This window comes from Gossypium hirsutum, chromosome A02 (genome assembly GCF_007990345.1).
Source record: "Gossypium hirsutum isolate 1008001.06 chromosome A02, Gossypium_hirsutum_v2.1, whole genome shotgun sequence".
NCBI classification, from domain to species: domain Eukaryota; kingdom Viridiplantae; phylum Streptophyta; class Magnoliopsida; order Malvales; family Malvaceae; genus Gossypium; species Gossypium hirsutum.
In genome coordinates, this window is record NC_053425.1 from 86,232,507 (window position 1) to 86,239,329 (window position 6,823).

Genomic DNA, 6,823 nt, shown 5'->3' on the forward strand with positions numbered 1-6,823 from the left:
CAAAAAAGCAACTGGTTTGAGAGCTTAAGAAGCTCAATTGGAATTTGCTGAGCATAAAGTGTGTTGATTGATTATGGAAGCCATCCACACTAAAATTCTTGATCCCATTGTGATGTATTTGGGTTAATTATGTTGCTAACTAATTTACTCAGATTTTTGAAGATTTGTGAAATAATTTTTGGCACTATTTTATTTTGGGGGGGAATCAATTGTTGGAGATATTTCTCTCTTCATATCTTGGAAGAAATTTGACTTATTTGGAAAATGAAAACTTTTGTTGCTATACATGTCCAAAAAAATCATTTTCCTAATGATTATGGCCTTCGTACAGATCATATCTACTAAAGAGTATGAGAAGCAACAACAATCACAACAAACTATTAGTGAAGGCACATTCAATTCCCTCTTGAGAAAATGATAAGGCAATTGAGAATGTGTCTACTTCCCAAACACATCATGCTAAGAGGTAACTCAAACTATACCTACACCTCTTGTTTCTTACCTCACCTTTGAAGTGTTCATTATGTTCACACCAAGGGGCGAATAAAGTCTCTTATCTATCATGAAGACACAAATTGTTGATGCTCTTATTTAAGAAATCTTGAGTCGGAGTGTACATGTCTCAATCATTGATAACATTTTAGTGAATATTATTGTTGCCTTTGTTGAACCATCATTGTTTAGTAGCCCCTTCAATGTAGGAGCTTCTACCACCAAATCCAAGAACCCATAGTTGAGCAAGAAAAGATCGATGATGAATAAACGTATAAGATGTTCAACAAACATGCTCAGAAGGTCATGGAGTCAATCAATGTGGTGGTTGATGATGCTAGAGTCCATGCAATGTGCAAAGATGATGATGAAAACAAGACTCTAGATTTGGTACATAAGAGAGTGCCAACTCCCCTTGGCAATGCTAAACCTGAAAAATAATCAAAAGTAATAAGTCAAGTTGTTTTAGTTATTGATAAGTTCAATGATTAGTTTAATGATGATGACCCACTTAAACCTTAAGCAATAATTAGAAAGAATCACTCATTTGTTGATATAAATAGTGATGTTTATGATGGAATTAAGACAAAGGGAAATCCCAAACAAAACTACAAAGACATAGTTCGTTTGGAATGTTATACCTCTCAACTTGAGCTAAAGAATGTTGAAAAAAATCTTATCACCCAAGCTGAGAAGAGGCCATATCTAATTCCTTAGATTTTAATGTTGCGATCACTAGAAGAGTGCTTACTGCCTTAAGTCCTACCCTATAATGATGTTGAAGATGAAGAACAAAGTCTTTCTTGATGCTACTTATGTCAAGAGATATGCCATTATACTTAAAAGGGTTTTTGTAAAAGATATTAGTTTTGTTGATCATAGCATAGATATACTTCTTAGAAATAGTGGTTATGAAACTCTATGCTAATTTTCTACTAAGTGTTAGTGAAAAAGACAGTAAGCTGCATCAAAAGATATTTGTGTGTGGAGAATGATATGAATTTAGACCTGCATTGATAAGGAAGGCCCTTAATTGTTACTATCAAAATATGGTGTTGTTATTAAAGGGTAGAAAAGATGCTGGTAAACTACCATTGAAGGGGAGATGAGTTGTTTACTTGGTTTGCTATTGAGGGGGAGTAACTTTGTTTTGATAATGCTGAGTAGGATGAAGTATCTCAAACCTAGGAAATGCCCACTATCACAGGCACCAAATCTTTCCCTTTGAGCATGAGGAAAAGGATAGTTGATGAACTCAACTTCTCTATTAAATTCATTGATGAACTCAACTTCTCTATTGAATTCAATAAGATATGTTGAAATAAACTGCAAGCTAAAGCTAATGTTGTGAGGAAGTTGATTGATTACCAAAAGGCTCTACAGGCTAATCTACTTGCCTTGCTTGATGAAGATAAGTTTGGCATTTGTTGATGAAAAAGGGGGAGATAAAAAAAAGGATGCTTGATGATGTTAGAAGCTATTCTTAAGAGAGAGACTATCGAAAGGGGGAGATTTTGTTAGGAAAACTTTATTACTGCATTAAGAGAGGAAGTTTCCAAAGTTTAGCTTTTTAGTTTATTTTCTTTTGATGATGATATTGCTGGAGAACCGGTGCTTTTTATGAATTTCATTTACTTTAAAGCACAATCTCATTACTTGGTTAGCTTGCGTAGCTATAATTATGGTTGGTTATTGATGCAAAGTTGATTAAGAATTGATGATTAATTTACTTAATTATTTTCTAATTAAGTTTATTGAGTTAATGAGAATATGCTAAGGGGGAGCTGAGGTTACTTGATGTTATAGCTTCCTGCTTTGTGTATGTTTTGTTCAACAATTTGCTAAAAGAAATATTGTTGAAAAATATGAAACTAGTAATTTGTTGTTAGAAGGAATGCCCCCTCCTTTGATCCCCAAATTTGTATGGAGACAGTTTCCATGTTTAAGATTTTGACAACTTATTAAAAAACTTATATGGGCTATGTTGATTATATGGACGATATCTAACCCATCAATGAAGATCATATCATTAGGGAAACATATTTTGGGGATTGGATTAAATCAGATCACCCTTATCTAATCCCTAGAATCAATGAAGTTGGATTGGATTGAATCAATGAAGATTTAGATATTAAGAATCCTTATTTACCTTATTTATTATTCTATTGTATTCAGCTTATAATGTGGCTGTTTTATAGCGATTGCGATAGATCTTCTTATGTAAGTCTTAATAAACTCTATATAATTAATAGACTTGTATAGGTTTATGAATGGAGAATATTGAGCACTTAACCTATTCTAAGTTCGTAACCTTATTGTCTAAGTTCATATTGATAGTAAAACCTTTCTGTTGTAGTTTTACTTATTGAATTTACAATGGGTGAATTTAGTGGTGAAAGTATCTAGTCTTCAAAGTACAAAGGTGAGGAAAATTGTCACGGGGTGTGTGATAGATTAATCACTTGTTGTATGTGTTGAAGATAGTGGATATTTCTCATTAAACTAGGCTCCATAGACATAGGAAAATCGTACTGCATAAACAACTTCCTTGTGTACTACTTGTTGTATGTCGTTTGGTGCTTGAAGGAGTGCCACTACGTTAGGCACCACTTCACCTGTGAAGTTTGATTCTCAACAACGGTTTATTTATTTTAAAATATTTTTACAAGATTTAAAGATCCTTTTAATAAAGTATTTTAGACCTTATATTTTTAGAGTTATATATAAAGGGTGTTTGGTTTGGAAAAAAAATGAGTAATTAAAGCTTAACTATCTTTTGAAAAAGAAGTTTCCCAACTATTAGGCAAAGAATATATTGAAAAGGAACGAAGGCTGCCTTTATATCCATTCTTAAAATGATTACCCCAGTTATGACTTTTGGTAGCAAACTTATTTTTGTTTACTTCTATAAATTCAATAGTAGGTTTATTTTTTCTTTTAAAAGTTTTTATAGTATTTCTTATTATTAATTACCACATTATATTACATATCTAATGTGTGTGAAACTAAATTTTTTATGTAAATATATTTATAAAAGTATTATTATTGAAAAGTGTAGTGGTAAAAGTTTTATATATAAATTTGTATCAAATTCGAGTTAGAATCTTTATTTTTTTATTATTTTTCATTATTTTATTTAAAAATTTTATATAAAATATAATAATATTTATAAAAAATATTTTAAAGTTTTTTTAATTAAGTTAATGCACAGTTAACTTATGATATTAACTTAATAAAAAATATTATAATAGCATAGATAGATATAGATTAAAGAAAATTTATATTTTAAAATTATAGTAATTCTATATTTTAATATACTAAAAATATATAAATCCATTTATTCATTTTCCATTTGTATATTGGTTTTGCAGACCACGTAACAGTGACTAATAACATTGATAAATACTTTTCTTCTCAAAAGAAAAGGATCTTACAAAGATAAGCCCTTCCTCCCAATATGCAAATTGAATCTCAATTCACTCTAATACAAAGAGTTGTCTTGAAACACATTCTTTTATCTCAATTTTGTCAAATTTTGCGTATAATAATGGTGGTGGTGATGATGACGATGATTCAGTTTCACAATGCAAAGAAAAATAACGTAGGAGAAACCCACTTGATTCGTGTGGGTAAAAAACATGTAGGTAAACAATTTTTTTTAAAAAAAATGATATAATAAACATTGAAAGAAAGGAAGAGAGGGGGACAGAAATGCAGCACGCAAGGTCTAAATAGCTATAGACGTATGCTTGTCGTTATTGCACTGTCTTCTTCATACAATGAATGCAAATTCCTTGGCAAATAATTACTGGCCATCCTCCCTCCAAATTTATTCACTATTTGTATTTTGAAACCTTCCTTTGGATTTATGAGCCTATGACTTTGGGGCTTGGCTTCTTCTTTAAAGATAGGTTCTTCCGTACGATTCTTTCTAAGTCTATTAAGATTAAGATAAAGAATCACTCAATCATTATCATGTTTTTGTTTTGGTAACCTTAATTTAAGATTTTTTATTTTAGTCACTAACATTATCGAAACTTAATATTTTGGCCATTCTTCTCTTAAATTACTAATGAAAGATTGGCGTGGTCTTCTTTTATTTGCAAATTCTATTCTTTTGGTCTCAATTCTAAAAAAATCAACAAATTTTAACTCTCAACTTTACACATTCTATCTATTAGTCTTCATTCTTAAACATTAAAACTTTAAAAATAAAAAATTATTTAAGAGTTTTTTTATAAAAATATTTATAAATAAATAATTTTTTTGTATTTTCTAACATGACATTTATTTATTAAAATAATATTATTATAAATAAAAGAAATTCAGGGTAGAAAACTATGAAGAAAACCTAAATAGATTCAATTTTTCCCTTTATTCAATATTTACGACCACCATGTTCAAGCTGAGTAAAAAATTATAGCCTAAGGTTGAAAAATGTAAGAATCAATGTCTCTAAATTGTTGCCCAAAAAGAGTTTGTTTTGTTTGAGGTTGTGCTTAAGGGCAAACATGATTGAGGATACTTATATGAGGGTCAGGTATTTGGAAACCCAGTAGGTGGAAGGCCATGCTTGCAACTCCACAATTGATTCTTAGTTTTATGACACAATGACAACGTATGTGGAGATTGAGGAGTTCGGAGTAAGAATTATTGGTGCCAGTGGTTGTGGGTGAAGCCGATTTCTAGCGCTCTGCAAATTTGGCAAGAACTAAGGAGCATAAGGTCAGACATATAATAAATAAATTATTATTTATAAGATAAAACTAATAAAAGGAAAAGTTTGAATCTAGTTTAAGTCTTGTTTGTGAGTTTAAAAAAATAATTTATTCCTAAAATTATTATTTTAATAAATAAAATTCATGTTAGAAAAAGGAAAAAAATGGGTATTTATTTATTTATAATTTTTATGTATTTTTTATAAAATCTTTTGTATTTTTGTCGAAAAATGAACTTTTAAATTTTTTTATTTTTTAAAAGTTTTTATTTTAATTTTAATTTTTGAATTTTTTAGAATCAAAACTAAATTGATAGAATGTATAAAGTTGATGGTTAAATTTGTTGAATTTTTAAGAATTAGGACCAAATTAATAGAATTTGTAAATATTGGAGAATTGAATCTATTATTATGCCAATAAAAAATGCTACGCGAACATTTCGTTAGTGATTTAACAGATAGTGACTAAAATATTAAATTTTGATAACATTAGTGATTAAAATAGTAATTTATAAACCTGAACAACTAAAACATAAATATATTAATAATTGGGTAACTATTTATACAGTTTTGAGCAAGTATTCAATTTAATTTAGTAAGTTTTTGTGTTAGTGGAGTTGATTTGTTGTTCATAGTAGGTGCACTCATATGATTATATATATATGTGTGTGTGTGTGAGAGAGATTTTGGGACTTTACTGAATTTTATCATATATAAATTTTCAATTTAAATCTTAATCTTAAGATGTATGAGTTTTGTCTGATTTTATAATTATTAATTAGATGGATGTTTATTATTGTTTTTGAATGAACATAATGAATTTCATTAAATTGTGATAGTTATTTTTAATGTATTTATTTTTGAATAATTATCAGATAAAATATTATTAAATTTGGATTTTTCTTATCAGGAATGAAGTTAGTGGGTTGAATTCAAACTCTTACAAAAAGGGGCTAAATTGAAACAAAAAGCAACGAGGAGGGTTTGATTGAAATATTGAAGATACAAAGATGACTGGATAAAGATTAAAGGGTTGAAGTTTTTTTTATTTAAATTGGTTGGATAAAGATTGAAGGATTTTTATATTGTTACAACTCTGTAATTAGTTTAAATTTAATCTCTTGTTTAAATTTGATTTTTAAATTTTGAATTATTTAGAGATAATATTTAGAATTATTTAGTGATAATATTTAGGATTATTTAGTGATAATATTTAGGAAAAATCTACCTAAATTTTAGCACTAAAAGTGTGTATAAATACTTAGTGGCTACAGCCAATTGAACACACACCTGTCTTTGGCATTCAATAAAATTTCTTATTTTCCTTTCCCTTCCTGCGTTAGTTTTCTATACTATTGTTTCATTCCCTGTTTTTTTCCTCTAACTTTTAGCTTTTTAGTTTAATTACCTTCCAACGCCCTTTCCCTTTCCATCTTCCATAATTCCACAAAACTACTTTCAAAGCATGACTCTTTCCATGATTAACTAAATCTTTTTTAGCCTTAGCCTGGTTATCACTTCGACAAAGTAATCATTAGATATGAACCCAAACTAAATACTTTGTAATTCGGTATTCGCTACCTCTCCGGTATATTGGATAGTACAAATTCGTCC